Raw genomic sequence first — 22,143 nt, 5'->3', positions numbered from 1 at the left:
AGGCAGCATTCTCGAAGGACAGATCATAAGACTTGATACAACCAGTGTGGTCTTCTATAGAGAAAACAATGATAGGACTTGAAGTCCATAGGAAATAATAATCCATACCTCCATTTTGCAATGGATCTCCTCTATGACAATGGCTAATATCTTTAATGAACATGTCTCCATAATTTATACCTCAGTTGATGATTATGGGTCACCAAACAAAATTATCTCTGTTTAGCTATCAAGAAAATTCAAATAGTTTTTGTATAAGGATGGAAAATACTTTTAGAGAGAACCTTTAAGGGAGTATTTTACTGTACCAAACCAAATGCTTCTTATAATAAATGATCAATAACATGATTGTATATGTATACTCTATATCAGATTGCTTGTCACCTTAGGGAGTAGGGAACAGAAAGAGGGAAGGAAAAAAATTTGGAAGTCAAAAATCTTATAAAAATGCATGTTGCAAACTATTTTCACATGTAATTAGAAAAATAAAATACTATTTACAAAAACTAATAAGCACAACTACAGTGGGATCCTATATTCCCTATATCTTTTAGTAAATTGTGAGATAACAAATATATAGTATATTAAAGAATATTGTTCATAGAAATTGTCTGTTCCCTACTAGCACCCTCACTAAGGATATCATCAGTGAATTTTTTGATGAATTTCCTAAAAATTTTATATAATGGTTATATAAGCATGGAGACTGGTACATGTTCTCTCATTCACATTTTCATTTGGCATTATAATGTCTGAGATTTTTTCTATATATTACTTTCCCTTATTTTAAATATCTTACAATTTGAGCCTTTAACACCTTCATAATTCAGTTGCTTTTCCAATCTTTATTATCATTATTATCATTTCCATTTCCTCTATAATCAGATATAGGACTATGTTGTTTAAGTCTAAGGGTGTGATCCATTTATCTTGATAATAAAAAGTTTCTTACAAAAAAAATTTAAAAATAAAGTAACTGTAGACAACATAAAATTTTCTGGAGGGTGCCTGCCAAGACAAACACAGAAATTTTATAAAAAAAAAACTACAAAACACTTTTCACACAAATGTAATCAAATCTAAATAACTGGGGAAATGTTAATTGTTTATGGGTAGGTCAAAATAATATAATAAAAGTGACCCTCTACCTAAATTAAATTATTTATTCAGTGACATATTAATCAAAATTAAACCAAAAATTATTTTATAGAGCTAAAAAATGGTAACAGGATTCATCTGGAGGAACTAAAGGTCAAGAATATTAAGGGAATTAATAAAAAAAAACAAAAAGGAAGGTAACCTAGCTATATCAGATCTAAAATTATATTATAAAGCAGCAATCATCAAAACTATTTGATACTGGATAAGAAATATAATATTAGATCAGTGGAATAGATTAGGTACAAAAGAAACAGTTCTAAATGACTCTTGTAATCTATTGTTCGATAAAATCCAGGGGCAGCTAGGTGGCATAGTGGATAAAGCACCGGCCCTGGAGTCAGGAGTACATGTGTTCAAATCCGGTCTCAGACACTTAATAATTACCTAGCTGTGTGGCCTTAGGCAAGCCACTTAACCCCATTTGCCTTGCAAAAACCTAAAGAAAAAACCATTGATAAAATCCAGACTCCAGTTTCTAATCTAAGAACTCACTATTGGCAAAAACTAATGGGAGAACTAGAAAATAGTACGGCAGAAACTAAGCATAGATCCACATCTCAGACCCTATACCAAGATAAAGTTGAAATGAGTCCATGCTTTAGATATAAAGGGTAATATCACAAGTCAGTCAAGTAAACAAGAAATAGTTTATCTGTTATATCTATGGAGGAGGAAGGAGTTTATGACCAAGAATAACAAACATTGTAAGATGCAAAATAGATCATTTTTGATTATATTACATTGAAAGGTTCTGCATATATAAAACCAATACAACCAACCAAGATTAAAAGAAATATAGAAAGCTGGGAAACAATTTTTATCTCTAGCTTTTCGGATAAAACTTATTTTTAAAATATTTATAAGAATACAAGTCATTCCAACTGAAAAATGGTCAAAGAATATGGATAGGTGGCTTTCAGTTGAAGCAATTTAAATTATCTATAATTCCATGAAAAATACTCTAAACATTATTGAATAGAGAAATGCAAATTAAAACAACTCTGAGGTATCACCTCAGATCTATTGATGTGATTGGCTAATATGACAAAAAAAATGGAAAGTGATCAATATTGAAAGGGATGTGGGAAAACTGTGACACTAATGTAGTTGGTTGAATTGTGAACTGATTCAAACATTGTGGAGGACACTTTGGAACTATGCTCATAAGGCAACCAAATTGTGCATACCCTTTGACCACTATTAGGGATGTATCTCAAAGAGATCATAAAAATGGGAAAAGATCTACATGTACAAAAATATTTATAGTGTTCTTTTTGTAATGACAAAGAATTGGAAATTGAGGGGATGTCCATCAATTGGAGAATGGATAAACAGTTATGGTATATGAATGCAATGGAGGAGTATTATTGTTCCATGAGAAATCATTAATGGGTGTACTTCAGAAAAGCCTGGAAATATTTGCTTGAACTGATGCAGAGTGAAGTGAGCAGAACCAAAAAACATTGTACACATTAACAGCAGCATTGGGTGATGATCGACCATGATAGACAGCTTTCCTCCGCAGTACAAGGATCAAGGATAATTCTAAAGGACTTGTGTCCTTCTCCATATCCAGAGAAAACTATGAATGCAGACCAAAGCATACTATCTCCCATTTTTAAATTTTGTTTTATATTTTGTTTACCCCCATTGTTTTCTTACCCTTTAGTTCTTCTTTCACAACATGACTAATTTGGAAATATGTTTAACATAGTTATGCATGTATAACTTTATAAGATTCCACATTGTCCAGGGTGGGGGTGGGGGGGAGAAGGGAGAAAAATGTGAAATTCAAAATCTTACAAAAAAATAAAAGATGAAAACAATCTTTGAATCTATTTGGAAAAAATAATAAATATCTATTCTATATCTATGCATATTTATATAAATATATATATAAAGAAATTGCAAGGTGTAGTATCTTCAGAAAAGCATAGCAAGACCTATATAAACTGAGTTCAAGGGAAGTGAGAAGAAACAAAACATTTTTGTTCAGATTAATAACAATGTTGTAATGATGATTGACATGGAAAACTTGACTATTCAAGTCAATGAAATGATTCAAAACAATTCCAAAGGACTCATGATGGAAAAAATACTATCCACTTTCAAAGAGAGAACTGGTCAGGGCTTCCAGCCAAGATAGTAGCAGAGAAGACAGGCACAGTGCTAATCTCCTGATCTTCCCTCATAAATAATATGAAACAAACCTCTTAACAGAAATCTGATCCACAAAACCCAGAAAGAGAAATTAGGAGAAGAAGATCTACCGCAAGGTTTGTCCTCTGGGATTGTGGGTGAGCTGGGAGCAGAGTGCTGACTCTGCCAAAAGCACAGGACAGGGTCAGAGCGTGAGAACTTCGACTAGCCTGATCAGTGGGGCGGGCGAGATCCTGAGATCCTAAGATCCTAAAAGTGCAACCAGTCTGATCAGAGATGGGGTGGGTGAGAGTCTGAGAGCCCCACTAGTGTGATCAGCAGGGTGGACTAGAGCCTGAAAGCCTAAAAGCAGGGCAAGCCTGATCAGCCAACTAGGGAGCAGAGGCCTTGGTTATGGCACTAAAGGTCTGGAGCTTACCTGCAGAGCTGGAGGGAGAGTTCCAGTTCTTCATTTCTGCTAAAGCCTCTTCCCAGAACAAACACAATTACAGTGCACCTCTGCCCAGGCTTGTGAGCAGAAGACCTCCATCAGCTATGAATAGGGAGAGCAATTACCTTGCCCTAGGGCAAAATCCAACATTGATCAAAGATGAAAATACTCAGCAGCCTCAGCTACCCACTCCAAGTTAAGGGGGAGGGCCTCAAATTAAGGTCACAGACACTCCAGAGAAAGCAGCCAACACAGCCTTCTTTGAGTTACTAAACCCAGTAAATAAAGCCTCTAGGGATCTCAACACCAAACCTCTGTGAACTAGGGCCTTACCAACATAAGGTCTTAGTAAAACAAAGAAAGGTCTGAAGAAAGGGGGAGGGGTCCATAGAAAAATTCCTAGAAGAAAAAGGCCCTAACTCAGAGAGACCTAAACCTCTGAGGAGAATATGATCTGGTCTCCAGCACAGAAAGATTCCCTTGAAGAAATCAGGAAAGAGTTTAAAAATCAATTGGAAGATTTGGGAGAGATAATTAACACCTTGCAACAAGAAAACAAATCATTGGAAAATATAATTGGACAAATGTAAAAAGAAAATAATTCTCTCAAAACCTCAATCGGTCAAATGGAAAACTCTTTCAAAAATAGAACTGACCAACTGTAAAAGGAGTTGCAAAAAGTAAATGAAGAAAATTCTTCTCTCAAAAAGAAAGAATGGAGTCTGTGGAAACTAATGACTTCGTGAGAAAGCAAGAACCTGTTAAACAAAACCCCAAAATTGAAAAAAATAGACCAAAATATAAAATACCTCATCAGCAAAACTACTGACCTTGAGAACCAATGGAGAAGGGAAACCTGAGAATTATAGGTCTTTCTGAAAACACTGAAGAGAAAAAAACCTGGACTTAATATTACAGGATTTAGTGATGGAAAACTGCCCTGATATCATGGAACCAGACAGCAAAATTGTTATTGAAAGAATACATCAATCCCCTCTGGAAAGAGATCCTAAAATGAAAACACCAAGGAATGTTGTGGCCCAATTCCAGAACCATCAGATAAAAGAGGAAAATCCTGCAAGCAGACAGAAATATACCAAGGAGCTACAGTCAGGATTACACAGGACCTGGCTGCAACAACATTAAGGGATCGAAGGGCATGGAATGAGATATTCCAAAGAGCAAGGGAGCTTGGAATGTAGCCAAAAATCCACTACCCAGCAAAGCTGAGCCTTCTCTTCCAGGGGGAAAAAGATGAACATTTAATGAAATGGGAGATTTCCAACATTTCCTCATGAAAAGACCAGAACTTGATAGAAAATTTGGACATCAAACAGGAGGCTCAAGAGATACATGAATAGGTAAAAAAAGGGGGGGGGGGCGGTAAAGGAAAAAAACTGCTATCCAATAAGATGAAACTGGCTATATACCTACTTGGGAAAAGGGTTATCATAACTCTTGAGAATTGTAACTCTATTAGAGAGAATATAATTAGGTAGAAGTGATGGACACTCATGACTTTTCTGTGACTCAGAATGATTCAAAAACAGCAACTCATTTAAAAGAGGGACAGTAAGGAGACAGGAAGAGGGAAGAGATTGAATGTGGTAAATCTCATTACATTAAGAGGTACAAAAGACCTATTGTAATAGAAGGGAAGAAGGTAGAAACTGAGAACCACCTGAATCTTCCTCTCATCAGACTTGGTTTAAAGTTAACTTACACAAACACTCAGTTAAGTTAAGCAATTCATCTTGCCTTTCAGGTATTAAAAAGAGAAAAGGGGAGGGAGGAGATGGGGAGGGGGAGGGGGAGAAAAGGGGGAACTAACAGAAGGAAGGGAATGGAAAAAGGGGAAAAGGGAAAGGAGAAAGAAAGGGAAAGGGGGTGACATAGGAGGACAAAAACACTGAAGGTGGCAGCATCCAGAAACAAAATACTGGGGAATATGGATAAAGGGGATAAAGGGGAAAAATACAAACAGAGGGAAGATAGCATGCAGGGTAATAAAGAGTTAGTAATTATAATTTTGAATGTGAATATGATGAACTCTCCCTTAAAATGTAAGTGAATAGAAGGATATGATTTCTTTCTCATCACATTCAACTTAGATCAATGTATACCATAGAAACATTGTAAAAACTAACAGACTGCCTTCTGTGGGGGGGAGGGGGAGGGAAGGGAGATTGGGGGAAAATTTGTAAAACTCAAAATAAATAAAATCTTTAAAAAGAGAGAGAGAGAGAACTGGTCAACTCAGTACAAATGGAAATAGATTTTTTCTTAGTTTAATTTTCTTTCCTTTTCTGGAAATATGTTTTACATAATTTGTCATGTATAATTGATGTCATGTTGTATGTTTTGTCAGTGCTTAAAGAAGGGTTTAGGAGGGAAAGAGATTTTGAAACTCAACATTTAAAAAAAGGATGTTAAAAATAAATAAATCTTACATTTTTAATTTTTAAAAAGCTATCCAGATCTCTTAGTACCAGAGAGCAAAACAGAAATAGAAAGAATACACTAATCATCTTCTGAACGAAACTCCAAAACAAAAAATTCCAGGAACATCATAGTAAAAAATCCATTGATCTGTCCCAGAAAGAAATCCCAAAATATAAATTTTAAGGAATACTGTAGTCAAATTTCAGAATTCTGAGGTAAAGGACAAAATGCTGCCAACAGTCAAAAAGAAGCAATTTAAATACCAAGGAAAAACAATGAGGGTTACATAGGACTTATCAGCTTCAACATATAAAGGAATGGACTACCTGGAATTTGATATTCCAAAGGGCATAGAAGCATAGATTACAACCAAGAATCAACTACCTTGCAAAATTCCTTATTTTCTTTCAGGGGAGAGGATGGATTTTCAATGAAATAACAATACTTGTTACTCAAGTATTTCTTTTAGGACAGTTGAAAGGAGCATACTTAGAGTCTGTGAGCAGAAATTGAATATAATGGATCAAACTTTTAACTCTTGAAGTTTATACTTCTATTGGTACAGTTAAAGGGAGAATTTTTTAAAAGTGGATGAGTTTAAATTGATTATAATCTTATGATGCTTATAAGTCTTGAGAAATGTCTTGAGGGAAGGATATTTGGGCGGAAAGTGTTGTATGAAGTGATTACCATACGATTAAATTTTTAAATCTATCAATCAACCCTTGAGAATTGTACTTCTAACAGGTCAGATAAAGCAGTATACTTTGACAGAGGTATGTGTACAGGTGTGACACAGATATAAAACAATTAAGACAAGAAAAAGAGGACTATATCAGGAGAAGAAGGTATTAGAATATAAATAACACTACATGGTGAGGCACAAAGGACCTATTATAGTAAAGAGACAGAAGGGAGGGTGTGAGTATTGAATAAAACTTGCTGTTAACAGATTTAATCCAAAGAGGGAATAATATACGTTCCCAAATGGGTTTAGAAATTTTTCCTACCCTACAGGGAAACTGGGGGGGGGGGGAGAAAAGAAAGAAAAAAGGTGACACTTATAAAAGTGAAGGGCAAAGTAAAAGTAAAGGTAAAGTTAAAGTTAAAAAAAGCAAAAAGAAAGTAAAGTAAAAGGGGAAAAGGGAGAATAAAAGGAAAGAGGTGTGATTGAGACAGGCCACAGTTAGAAGCAAAACATTAGTAACAAAGGATAAGGGGAGAGAGAAAAGTATAAAGGCAGGTAAGATAGGATGGAAGGAAATACAGAATTTATAATCTTAACTGGGAATGTGAATAGAATGAACTCTCCCATAAAATGTGATAAGTGAGTGTATTAAAAACCAGAGTCCTACATATGTTGTTTACTAGTGTGAGGAATGTAGGGTGCTGTTGGTCTTCACAGGTTGGAGGCTCCCTATGAAATCCATTACAAACGGGGAATGGCCCCAGAAATCACAAAACTGGGAGAGCTCTCCTAATTGCATTCTAGAGATCATGAACCTAACTAAGATTAGAAGGAACTAGTCCTTAACCAGTCAAGAGTGACCTAGAGATCTTGACCTAATGCAACTGAGTTTGCCAATTAGGTATTTGAATATTATCCCATATACTCCCTATGACAATTAAGGTTCATCAACATACATGCATCATATGATGTGCAGGAGAATAATATTAGGTTCATGTCATGGAGTGGGTGGACCTCTTAGACTGTAACTCAAATTCTGAGAACCTATGAAAATCCAGATGGGAGGGGAAAGAGTTTCTAAAGACTTTATATTACGTGATGTAATTACCCCACCTTGTGCCTCACACTAGGTAAGGCACCCATATCAAGCAGGATTCGTGAATAAAGTGTTCAGTTTTTCTCTCACTTTAGCAAGTTTTTCTTCCATTTATAGACAGCACTAGAAACACATTTGAAGTACAGAGATCCACATGGGGTAAAGGTAAAAGGCTGGAGCAGAATATATTACGATTCAGCTAAAGTAAGGGGAAAAACAGGGTAAAAATCCTGACGTCAGAAGAAGTAAAAGAAAAACTAGTCTAATTAAAAGGGACAAAGAGAAAGACACTTTTTTAGGTTTTTTCTAGGCAAATGGGGGTTAAGTGGCTTGCCCAAGGCCATACAACTAGGTAATTATTAAATATTTGAGGCCAGATTTGAACTCAGGTTCTCCTGACTCCAGGGCTGGTGCTCTATCCACTGCTCCACCTAGCAGCCCCAAGAAAGACATTTTAAGGCAAACAACTAATAGATGTATTTGCGAAATGTGAAATACTTATAAAGTTCATCTATTGGGAAATGGTTGAACAGGTATAGTATGTAAATGTTACGGGGTACTATTGTTCTATGAGAAATCATGAGTGACTTCAGAAAAGCCTGATACTGAATGAAGTGAGCAGAACCTGGGGGGGGGGGCGTGAATATTGTACACAGTAACAGTGACATTGTGAAATGATCAGCTGTGTTAGAGCTTCTCTCAGCACATTAATGATCAAGGACAATCCTAAGAAACTTAAGGAAAATACTACCCACATCCTGAAAAGAAACTATGGATTCTGAATGCAGAGCAAAGCATACTATGTTCACCTTTTAAAAACTTCTTTTATGATTTTTCTTTCTTAGTCATGGTTTTTTTCCCCTTAGTTCTTATTCTTCTTTCAATATGACTAATATGGAAATGTGTTCAACACTATTATACATTTACAATCTACATCAAATTGTTTGCTGTCATGGGGAGAGGGGAGGGAAAGGAGGATGGTAGAAAAATGTGGAACTCAAAAACTTGCAAAAGGATGAATGTTGAACACGATCAAAAATAATAAAAAAGAAAACTATCTTTTCATATAATTGGAAAATAAATATTAAAGGTATTTCCTTCACAAAACCTGTCCAGATCTCTTAGAATCAGAGAGCAAATATAAATAGAAAGAATAAACCAATCATCTCCTGAAAGAAACTCCAAAATGAAAAATGTCAGGAACATCAAAATAAAAATCCAGGGCTTTCAGGTCTAATCCAATTCAATCAACTTTGATTAAGTACCTACAATGTGCCACACTCTGTGCTAAAAATCTGAAAATACAATTAATAAAAAAGGCAGTCCTTGCCCTCAAGGAGTTTACAATCTAAAAGGGGAGAAAAAGAAACAGGAAAGCCCAGGTTGGGGCCTGACACCAGACCCCTCTGGTGCAAGGACATCTTGTTCCATGGAGTTAAAAGTAGGAGAGCAGTGAAGTGAGCTAAGAATTCTGTTTTTTTTCCTCTAAGAAGGAAGACACTGGGAGTATTTTAGTAATGGACCTTTTCATCCTCCAATCAGAGGGGAGAGGCAGCTGAGGGAGGTAGTAATGCTAATCAAGTCTTGAACTGGCAATTTCTTTAGGCTAAAGGAAAAATAATGTAAACAGTTAGAAAAGAAGAATTAAAGTACTGAGGAGTCACAGTTAGGATCACATATTTTAGCAGCCACCACTATAAAGGAGTGGAAAACCTAGAATACAATATTCCAGAAGGTTCAAATATGGACTGACAGACAAGAATAGATTGGATCTTTGCATTTTATCACACACTAGATTACTGTGCTATTTTACTACTGTGTGTTATGTTATCTAATCTATTTCATTGATTCATCACTTTATTTCTTAGAGAATACCAGATTGTTTTGATGATAAATGCTTTGTGATCCAGTTTGAAATCTGCTACCACTAGGTTACCTTCCTTCACATTTTTTAATAGATTCTCTTGATAGTCATGATCTTATGTTCTTCAAAATGAATTTTGTTATTGCTTTTTCTAACTCTAAAAAATATTTTTTAGTTTGATTGATATGGCACTGAAAAAGTAAATTGATTTAAATAGAATTGTAATTTTTATTTTATTGACTCAATTTTCCCCAGGAGAAATTAATTATTTAAATCTTTATTTATGTAAAAAGTATTTTGTAATTGTGTTCATGTATTCTTGTGTTTGTCTTGGCATATAGACTTCCAAGTATTTAATATTATCTGCAATTATTTTAAATGGAATTTCTCTTCCCATCACTAGCTGCTGGACTTTGTTGGTAGTCCTTAAAAATGCTAAAGTTGTTAATTGTCTCTACTAATTTTTTATTTGATTCTCTAGGATTCTCTAAGTATAGCATCATAATATATGCAAAGAATGATAGTTTCCTCAATGCTGATTCTAATTCTTTCAACTTTTCCCCCCTGTGTTATTACTATAACTGACATTTCTAGGACAATATTGACCAATAGTAGTGACAATGGACATTCATACTTCAGTCTTGATCTTCTAACTTTGTTGATTGTTTTATATAGGTTCTATTTACTATTTTAAGGAAAGTTCCATTTATTTCTATGATTCTAGTGATTTAATAGGAATGAATGTTGCCTTAACCCCATTTGCCTTGCAAAAATTTTTAAAAAATGAGTTGTGTTTTGTCAAACGATTTTTCTTCATCTATTGAGACAACAATGTGATTTTTGTTGTTTTTAATTTTGATGACTTTCCTAATATTGAAGATGCCCTACATGGGATCCCAACTAATTCTAGGATCAGAAAATCTGATTGTTTAAGTTGAAATTAAATTCATATCCAATTCAAGCCATTCATAGTCAAACAGCAAATTCCCTGTCAGAAAGTGAGCACGCCCCCCTTTTTTTTTAGGTTTTTGCAAGGCAAACAGGGTTAAGTGGCTTGCCCAAGGCCACACAGCTAGGTAATTATTAAGTGTCTGAGACCGGATTTGAACCCAGGTACTCCTGACTCTAGGGCCGGTGCTTTATTTACTATGCCACCTAGCCACCCCTGAGCAAGCCCTTTCTAAAGAGCTTAAATAGTAGTCCCAATTTATATACTTAAAACCCCAGAAAAGAGAGACTATATTTTCTTGTTAAATCTATGGAATGATTTAGATTGACCAAGGTGAGAAACAGGAATAGGGGATATTGCTCTCAGGGGTAACAACCCTATTTTTCTCACATCCTAATTTGCCTCTCCTTACATTATGTCCTCTGGAATTCCCATTTCATAATTTCACAATTCATAATCCCTTTCATTTTGGAACTATTTTTCCGTCCTTCATATACTTGCACTCACAGAGACCTGGCTTCCATCAAAAGTCACTGGATGTCTCACTGTTCTTTCCCCAGAAATGACTACATGTTCTCTCATCATCCCTCACCCTCACCCTCACCCTCTATCATATTGGTGCTGGGGGAGGAGGGAGTCAAAATATTCCTTGCTCTTTATTTAACACTATCACTTAGCAATCTCTTTTTTTAACTGAAATTTCTTCCCAAAACCAGATCATGTTGAATGTCAGCTACTAACTCCTATGTTATATGCTCTGCTTTCTCAAGGAGTTTGGTTGTTGGTTTATTGTCTTCTACTCATCTCTAATTACTTCTCTCTTATTAGGGGACTTCAATATACATAGATATCAAAAACCCCAATATCTCAGGTTTTCAATTTCCTAATAATTCACAACTCTACTACACTATTGCAACTCAGTCACACAATGGGAAGGCCTTACCCCAGACCTCATCATCATCCATAAATATTTCACCTCTGTGATCAATAACTGACATACTTCCATATGATCTAAATCTCCTATCGTTATATCTTTTCTTTTGCTTTCTTCCTTTTCATCCTATTCTTCATCTTCAACATGACCTCAATATTTTTTCAGACTATTAACTCTGCTTTCACTTTCTTTCATTTTCATTCCTTACAGTATGTCTTTGAACTGAAAGTCACACATGTCTGGAATGTACTTCCTCCCCATCCCATCTTGAAGAATCCTTTGCCCTTTTAAGGACTCAGTTCAACTACCAACTTTGATATTAGGTTTCTACTGATCCCTGCCTTGCCCCAAGATATTAGTCTATTCTTATCTAAATTACCTTGAATTTATTTTGTATATGCTGTGAGATATATGTGTGTACATACATACACACATGTGTGTACATTTACACACATGTATTCATATTTACACACATGTGCATCTATCTACATTTATACATACGCACATTGCCCTTATTGATAGAATACAAATTCTTTGAGGACTGATTCATTTTTGTCTTTATATACCCATATTTGCATGTTTGTAGATTAGTTGGTTGATTGATAAAATTAGAAATGAAAGTGATATAAAACAAAAGTTATTAATATAATTTTTTTTTAAATTAAAGGACAGTCTGTAAGAAGCAAGATGAAACACTTGAGTCTGAAAGCTCCCTTATTGCTTGAGGAACTTGATCTAAACCTGAATGTAAACAGAGAGTGTTGGCAGATACAAAAATTAGCTGAACCTTTGAAAGAAAGCTCTTTGACTTCAGGGGCTTAATAAGTCATTTCATACCCTAAAGAAGCATCTTGGTACAGTTGAAAGAGCACTGAACTTGGAATCTCCAAATGTGAGTTTGAAACCAAGTTCTGCTATGTACAGCCTATGTGACTTTGGGCAAGTAATTTACCCTCTCTGAACATAATTTTCCTCAGCTGTAAAATAAAAGAATTAAAGTAACTTGTTTCCAAAGTCCCTTCTATCTCTGGATCTATGATCCTATAAATAATGAGACTCAAAAGGAACTTTTCCTACTATTCTTTGAGATATTATGACCTCTTCTGCCTTTGTTTCTTCTTAATGTTTCTGCCTGAAAAAGAAGCTTGAATTCTAACAAGTCATCATCAGGTCAAAGATCTGAGTTTAGTTGTTGCTCTGATTCAGTCATTTTCTCAGTTGTGCTTGACTGATCATGACTTCATTTGGAGTTTTCTTGGTAGAAATACTGTAAATACATATATCTTCCACAGAGATATGCTGATCATCAGTTGTTTACTGGATATGTCCAATTGGATGTCCTGTAATCTCAAACATAACATGTCCAAAAGAGGATTCATTGTTTTCTTCCATTAAAGTCATCCCTTTTTCATAATTTTCAGGAAACAATAATCAATATGCATTTCTTAAGCATCTACTATGTGTCTGACATTGTGTTGGATGCTAGAAACGTGAATACAAGGAATGAAAAATACCTGTTTTTAAGGAGCTCACATTCTAATAGGGAAATAAATATATATTCAAGTAAATACAGATAGGAAAAGGCATATAAATAAGATTACAGATAAGATTAGGGGGTTAGATGCCAGACTAGTGATTTCTTAGGAAAAGAATTACTGAAGGGAAAAACTTACCCTAGCAATTCAAATCAACATCTTATCTGCAATGAAGTGATCGACCTAGGTTCACCCAGTCAGTATGTGTCAGAAACTGGGCCTGAGTCTAGAACTTCCAAAGCTTATTCTCTATCTGTACTGCTTTTCCAGGTACATACAAAATAAATAAAAAGAGAATAAATGTAGAAAGATGCCAAAATCCTAAAAGAGGAAGGTCATTAGTACTTAGGGGATCAGGATCTTCCTCTCCTTCTTCATGTAGAAACTGAGTCTTAAAGGAAGCAAGAATTTCTATGAAGTGATAAAAATTCAAGTATGAAGTCAAGAACATGGAAGATAGTTCTGGATGAGAAACATACAGAAGGCTAGTTTTGACTGTATTTCAGTCAGGGAGGAGGAATATTGTATGATGAGGTTAGAATGATCAGCCTTAAAGGCAATTGAAAGCCACTCTAGTTTATTAAGAAGAGAAGTGACATTGTCAGATCTGTGCTTAAGAAAAATAATTTTTGCAGCTGTGTGGAAAATAATCTGGAGTGGACAGGGACTTGAGTAAGATAGACTAATTGGGAGGCTATCCTTTTCCTTTCCTGCAAGTATAAACACCATCCATCTAATTCCTTAGATTTGCAACTTCAGAGTCATTCTCAGCTTTGGATTTATCATTCCCAAATGTCTCAATTCAAACAGTTGCCAGGTCTTGATGAATGAACTTTCCCAACAGCTTTCATATCTGTACTGCTCCCTACTTCCTTAACTATCAGTCTTTTTTTTTGGTAAATCTTCATCCAGGCCATGTCTACTTATTATATGTGTCCCCCCAAGCTCTACCCTAGGCTCTCTTCTCTTGTCTTTCTACACTCTTTCACTTGATCATCTCACAGATTCTTAGGAGTTTAACTATTATTGCTACACAGATGATTCACAGGTCTATATATCTAGCCCTAGTCTCTCTTCTGCAGTTGTTTACCACCTTTTGTATATTTTGGAATAGGCAACTCAAAGGCAACATGCTTAAAACAGAATTAATCACTTTTCTCTCCAAACTCTCCTTCTCTTCTCAACTTTTATAATGTTGTGGATTGCACCACAATCTTTGGGCAGCTGGAGAATACTGGTCCCAGAGTCAGAAGGACCTGAATTCAAATCTGGCCTTACACATTTATTAGCTATGTGACCCTGGGTGAGTTCTTTAACCATTTGTCACAATTTCCTCATCTGCCTAGAAAACCTCAAATGCAGTCATGAAGAACTGGACACAACTAATCAACTAAACAACAGCATAACACCATCATACTAGTTACTAACATTTGCATTCTCAGTGTCATCCTTGACTTCTCACTTTCTTTCCACACATATGCTTGGATGCCAAACCTTGTCATTTCTGTCTTCACAAGATCTCTACTGCCCTCTTCTCTAGTAACCTTATCACCTCTCCTCAGATTATTGCATTGTCTTCTTTTTAGCATGCCTAAATACTTAAAAGAATTGATGTAAAACAAAATAAGCAGAACCAGAAGAACATTGTACACAGAAACAGCAATATACAATGATCAATTGTGAATGACTTAGCTATTCTCAGCAATACTAAGATCCATGACAATTCCAGAGAACTCATGATGGAAAATTCTTTCCACTTTCAAAGAAAGAATGGGCAAAGTTTGAATGCAGATTAGAATATACATATTTTTTACTTTTACTTTTCTTGTGTTTTTTGGTCTGTCTTCTTTTGAAACACAATCAATATGGAAATATATTTTGTATGACCACATGTATAATATATATAGAAGGAGAGAATCACATATAAAAATCTGTTCTTATTTAGTGTCTTCAATATAATTCCATCCTACTTTTACATCCTGCTTACTATTTAGACTTCTACATTCTAGTCATACTGGTCTCACTGCTATCCCCAACACGTGACAAGCTTCACTTCCCCAAATCGATGCCTTTCTCACCAATTGTCTGGAATGTGCTTCCTCCATTCCTCTGCCTCCTGGTTTCCTTTCTCTTCTTTAAAAATTCAACCAAAGCATCCTTTTTTTCAAGAAGCCTTCCTCATCCCCTCCCACCTCCCACAAACTGCTGGTGCCTTACATATATGCTTACCTAACATTTATCCAGTAAATATCTCATACACACACCATCATGTATACATTGTGTCCCCCATTAAAATATGAACATCTGGAGAGCAGATGCCATATTTTTCTTTTCTTTTTATTCCAAGGGCCCAGCATTCTGGCATATAATTTCTTTTAACAAATTCTTGTTCACTTCTTTGTATTGTTCAAAGTCTCAGATCTTTCACCTAGACTATTGCAAAGTTTCTCAATTCATTTCTCTGTATTGGCTCTCCTATAGTCAATCAATCTATAAATAAACATTTATTAAGCACCCCTGTGTGCCAGGTACTGGTGATAGAATAAGAGGCAAAAGATGGACCTAGTCTTCAAGATGCTTACAAGACAACATGCATTCAAATATATATGCAAAACAAGATATATACACAATAAATAGAAAATAATTAACAAAGAGGAAGCACTAGAATTAAAAGATGAAAGACAAGATTTTAGTTGAGATTTAAAGAAAACTAGAGAAATCAACAGACAAAGGTTTTTTTGGAATTTTTAAATCATTATTTATTGAAAAAAAAATTTAAATTTTGAGTTCCAAATTTTCTCCCTCCCTTTAGCCTCTCACATACTCATTGAGAAATCAAGCAATATATTACCCATATACATGTGAAAATATGCAAAACTTCTTTTCATATTAGAAAATTATATTTCAGTTTGCACTCAAGAGTTCATCACTTCTTTCTCTGTAGAACAGTAACAGCTCTCATTAAGAGACTTGAATTGTTTTAAATCATTGTATCAATTAGAGTTGGAGTTTAGTCTTTCACAGTCAATCATCATTACAATATTGCTATTATTGTGTACAATGTTCTTCTGGTTCTGTTCATTTTACCCTGAATCTGTTCATTACATGTCCTCCCACTATTTTTTTTCTGAAATTAACTTTTTCATTCTCCTTTAGTTTCCCATATCACAATAGTGTTCCATCACAACCATCTGTGACAACTGAACTATTACAAATATTCTTCCACATATAAGTTCTTCTTTTTCGCAAATCTCTTTAGGATACAGACCCAGTAGTGACACTGTCATATCAAAGGACATACAAAGTTTATATCCTTTCGGGCAAAGTTCCAAATTATTCTACAGAATGGTTAAAGTTCGCAATTCTGTAAATCATTAATAATGCACCAATTTTCCTACATCCCTTCCAGCATTTGCTATTTCTTAGGGGTATGAGGTAGGATCTTAAAATTATCTTAATTTTCATTTCTCCAATCAATAGTGATTTAGAACATTTTTCATAACTCTATGACTATAGAAACTTTGATTTCTTGTTCTAAAAAGTACCAGTTCCATATCCCCTGAGTAGGCAGAACTGAGAAACAAGAATTTTCCAGCAATGAAAGACAAACAGAAATAATGCCCTGAACTAAGGGTTTGAAATATCTTGTTTATGGAACAGCCAGGAGGCTAGATTGGATTGAAAAGTACAAGGTGGGGAATAAGGTACAAGAAGAGTGGAAAGATAGGAGAGACCTAACTTATGAAAGGCTTTTGACTGCCAGAGAATTTTGAATTTTATCATGGAAGCAATTGGGAACCACTGGAGTTTATTGAGTAGGGGAATGATATTAGTTAGAATTGTGTTTTAGGAAAATCATTCTGGTGGCTGGATGGAATTGGCAAAGGGAAATACTGCTGACAGGAAGAGCCAACAACAGGCTATTTTAATACCTGACTACTTGTTCTCTGCATCATTTGTTTCTGCTGTCTCATCTAAATCATGTCTTCTAATATAGGATCCCTCAGAGGATTTCTCTTCTCCTTCTATATATTATTTCACTTGATGATCATCACATGAAGTGGTGGCAATGTTGAAGAAGAATGAAGTATATTTGGTTGACCTTAGGTAGGATTTAGGGGATAAGAGATGGGGAACAGTCAAGGATGATTCCTAGGTTACCGAACTACTGATTACTAAAAGTATGCTATTAACCTTTATAATAATAAAGAAGGTGGAGGGAGGAAGGTTTATGGGAAAAGAAAATGAGTCCTATATTGTATATGTTTAGGTTAAGATGTCTATCAAATAAATATTCAGTTTGAGATATCTGAAAGGGAGTTGTAGATGCAACAGTGGAGGTCAGCAAAAAGATTGATGCAGGATAGGTGGATTTGAAAATCTACCAAATATGATGAGGAAATCCATGAGATCATCAAGTCAGATAATGTAGAAGGAGAAGAGAAGTCTCAGGACAGACCCCTGAAGGCTACCTCAGTTAAAAGACATGATCTAGGTTAAGATACAGCAAAGGAAACAGAGGGGTGGTGTAATAGTTAGAAGGAGAACTAAGAGAGAATAGTGACCCAAAAACTAGAGGGAAGAGAGTGTCAAGTTGGATACAATGATCAGTAGGGCCAAAGGCTGAAGAGAAGTTAAGGAGAATGAAGACTGAGAAAAGATCTTTGAATTTGGTAGCTTCAGAAAAGGAAATTTTGGGAGAAGATGAAGCTGGGATGTTAAGGGATGTAACAAAAGTGAGAGGACAGAAGAGACACTGATTATAAATGATCTTTTTGAGGAGTTTAGTTACAAAGAACTGAAGAGATATAGGATGAGAGTGTGAATGAAGGGATCAAATGAGAAGTTTTTTTCAGAATGGGGAAGATATGGCTGAATTTGTGGGCAGTAGGGAATGGGTTAGTAGTCAGGGAGAGATTGAAAAGAAATGATAGTGTGAAGATGACAAAGGGGACAATTTGTTGGAGGGATCACTTGAACAGGTCAAGGATTTAACTCTGGTAAATATAAACTTGCTTCATGTAAATCAAGGGTAAAGAAGGAAAGAGTAAACAAAAGTCTTTAAATGAAAAATGTGAGAGAGAAGATAGATTTCACAGTAAATAAATAAATAACCTCTTTTTTCTGCAAAATATGAGGCAAAGATCTTAGTTAAATAGGTGGGACAAGGGAAAACAATGGGAGGGTTGAGAAAGAATGAAAAATTTATAAGAGAATTCATCCTCCATCAAGCAGCCTAAATGACATTCCTAAAGTACAGATTTGACCATGTCACTCTCCTACTCAAAAAGTTCCAGTGGCTCCCTATTGCCTCTAGGATAATACAGAAATTTCTCTGCTATTGAAGCTCTTCATAATCTGACAATCTATTTTTCCAAATTTATTACACATCAACTACCCTAAATGGACTATACATTGCAACCAGATTTATCTTCTTGCTTTTCCCAAGCTAAACATTCCATGTCCTATATCCAAGTCTTTGCACATGCACTTTCTTCTCACCTCTTACAAACCTTAGGTCCCCTTAAGCCCAGCTCAAGTGCTCCCTCCTATCCAAGGTCTTTCCTGATTCCCCAAATGCCAGCACTCTTGAAATCAGTTAGCATATATATATATATATATATATATATTATTTCTTTATATGTAGAGTACTTAAAACAATTCCCAGTCATAGAAGGTGCCAGTTTTCTTTATTAAACTTGAGTACATATTTGGAGAAGAAAAGAAGATTGGATAATATTTAATAGTTACATGGTATAATTCCATATATCATTCTAGAACATAAGCTCAAATTTTTAACATTAATATTCCTCAGTGAGATACTCTATCCATTCCTCCCCTTCCCCAGTGCATAAAGAATAAAACTGAGGGGTGGTTAGGTGGCACAGTGGATAAAACACTGGCCCTGGAGTCAGGAGTACCTGGGTTCAAATCCGGTCTCAGACACTTAATAATTACCCAGCTGTGTGGTCTTGGGCAAGCCACTTAACCGCATTTGCCTAGCAAAAATGTAAAAAAAAGAATAAAACTGAAATGAGTTTAGGGGAGACATCTTTAACTGCATGTGGCTCCTGCTCCCTATTCTTCAATACTGAGATTTCACCAAGTAATATGGGCCCAGCAGGAGCAAGGGATTAAATTACACCTGAGTTTCAAAATCAGATTTTCCTCTTCTAGCTATTCTAGTTTTAAATCAAGCCAAGAATGGAGGCTGAGATTTGCATTAGTCACTTACTACAACCTTCGCTGCCATTGAGCTCTGTTTCAAGCCCCCAGGCTTAATGTGTCAACTCTATTTCTATTCTGATGGAAAATGAGAATTGAGAAAGGACATGACAGTCTGGAATGACAGAAAAGCTGCTTCCCATTCCAATTAAAGGGAGATTTTTAGTGACTTTATAAAGATAAGTCATAGCAATATGAAATATCACAAAGGCGAGAGAGAGGGGGAGAGAGAGAGAGAGAGAGAGAGAGAGAGAGAGAGAGAGAGAGAGAGAGAGAGAGAGAGAGAAAATACCTGGATCCATTTATTTATCTAATTTTATCCCCAAACATCTTCAGATGTCTTGGAGTCTTCTCTCATTCCAGACACATAGAAGTATATAATTCATTTTTTCCTTAGCAATATCTAAAATCTCTGTGTGAAGTCTTTTATAAAGGAACTAACAAAAAATATCTCTTTCAACTTTGAGATGTTCTAAAATATTTATTTATTTTATTTGCATTAAAGAGGAAGGTGGCCCTTGAGTCAGGATGACCTGATTCAAGACCTACCTCTGATACATAATCACTTGGTACCCCATCTCTCTAAGATTATAAATTGGAAGGGGAAAAGGTTGGGAGGGGGAGTTCTATAAGCATTGGTGGAGGAAGTTTCTCACCAGGCATAATAATAAAGTCACAGACTCAGTCAAAATAAACAAACAAGAAAAATTTTGCCCCTGCATGTGTTTCAAATAGTGATTTGGTGTGAAAATGTTGATTGATTTTTCTTTATTAAAATACAAAAAAAGGCTTAGGACCACAAGTATACCCCATATGTTTTCTCCCTTAAAATAATTTCACATTTATTCCTCAGTCTTCAGGTTTTTTTCCTTACTTTCTTCAGCTCCTTCAGTGGTCACAACAATCTTGAAGTTTGAATTCCTCCTCTTTTCATTTAGGACTTTCCAAAGATTGACATTGGGAAATAAAAAGATCAAAGAACTTAATTCTCAGTTATTAATGTGTAAGATACTCTGCAAACCTTAAAACATATAACAGTTATTATTATTGCTGTTGTTGCTGTTTTTATATTTAAAAACTCATCAAAAAAATTTCCAGAAAATGTAGAAGAAACTCATCTGACAAATATCCCATAAGGAATTGCTGTTTCTAAAGAGGCAGTCAGACCTAGGATCAAATTCCACTTCTGATACTGCTTATTGCTCATCTAACCTTGAAATAAATATTCAGGGCCTCAGTTTTCTAATTTATAAAATGAACAGATTGGACCGAATGGCTTTTGAGGTGTCTTGCATGTCTATGTTCTTATGATCTATATATACTCAAAAAGCATTTACAGTGTGCTAGGCACTGTAACTTGGGGCTGGGGACACAAAGGGAAAGGTAAAATGACTCCTTTCCACAAGAAATTTACATTCTAGAAGAGGAGTTATGTACATTTATTAGTAAATACAAAATAAATACTAGTGGTTTTCTGTGGGTTTGGGGAAATCAAGAAAGATTGCATGAAGAAGGTAATTTAGAAAATATCACCCTCAGACATATATTATTTCTTCCTAGACTCCATTTCTTCTCTCATCCAAACTCTTTCTTAACATTTATTCCTAGAATAATTAAGAATTAAGAGTCAGCCTTACTATCCAAGCAAGAAAAACGAAATAGATAAAGAATGTCTCTTGCCCAGACTATGATATGCAGTGGAATGATTATTAATTAGGTCATAGAATTTTTCTCTCTTCTTTTTCTCTCTGTCTCTGTCTCTGTCTCTGCCTGTCTCTCTGTCTCTGTCTCTCTATCTCTGAGTGTCTCTCTCTCTCTACATGTATATGTATTTGTGTGTTTTTATATCTATTTCTATCTATATATCTATCTATAATCACCCATCTGTCTATCTTCTGCTGAATGTTTATCTTTTTGTTTGCCTGCCTGTCAGAAGATCTCTCTATCATTAACCATCCATCCATTTATCCATCCATCCATCCATGTATCCAAATCTATCTATCTATCTATCTATTTATCTATCTATCTATCTATCTATACAAATATTAAACCAACATTTCAGATGAATGATTATTAGAACCCAGAACTGAAGAAGAGTAGTGCTCTGGCTTGGTTTTGGGAAATTGTATAGTGCTTTTAATGACCTTAAAAGTCTCCTAGAAAAAAGTATGCATGTGTGTTTTTAAATATCAGTAAACTTCTATTGATGCTATATGGTATGAATCATGTTTGCAATAGACTCTTTTTTTTGCCAGGCAAACAGGGTTAAGTGGATTGCCCAAGGCCACACAGCTAGGTAATTATTAAGTGTCTGAGACCGGATTTGAACCCAGGTACTCCTAACTCCAGGGCCAGTGCTTTATCCACTATGCCACCTAGCTGCCCCTGCAATAGACTCTTTAAAAATTGAAGCTCTGGGTCATATAAAGGGCAATAGTAAATACATAGTGGACATGAATAGACTATATCATTTTCATTTCACAAATAAAGAAGTGTTTATGCTTAGGAGAGGGAGGGTAAAAATATATAAATAAAAGTGAAGGAAAGACTGTCACATAGTGAGAATGAGGACTGATAGTCTATGGACAGATAGTCTATATTTTCCATTTATATCTATGCAATGTCAAGAGATCTTGATCAAATTGCCAGTATCCTTTGG

The sequence above is a fragment of the Macrotis lagotis genome, chromosome 1 (assembly GCF_037893015.1).
Source record: "Macrotis lagotis isolate mMagLag1 chromosome 1, bilby.v1.9.chrom.fasta, whole genome shotgun sequence".
Lineage (NCBI taxonomy): Eukaryota > Metazoa > Chordata > Mammalia > Peramelemorphia > Peramelidae > Macrotis > Macrotis lagotis.
The sequence above is the reverse complement of the archived record's forward strand: the minus strand, read 5'-3'. Positions refer to the sequence as shown.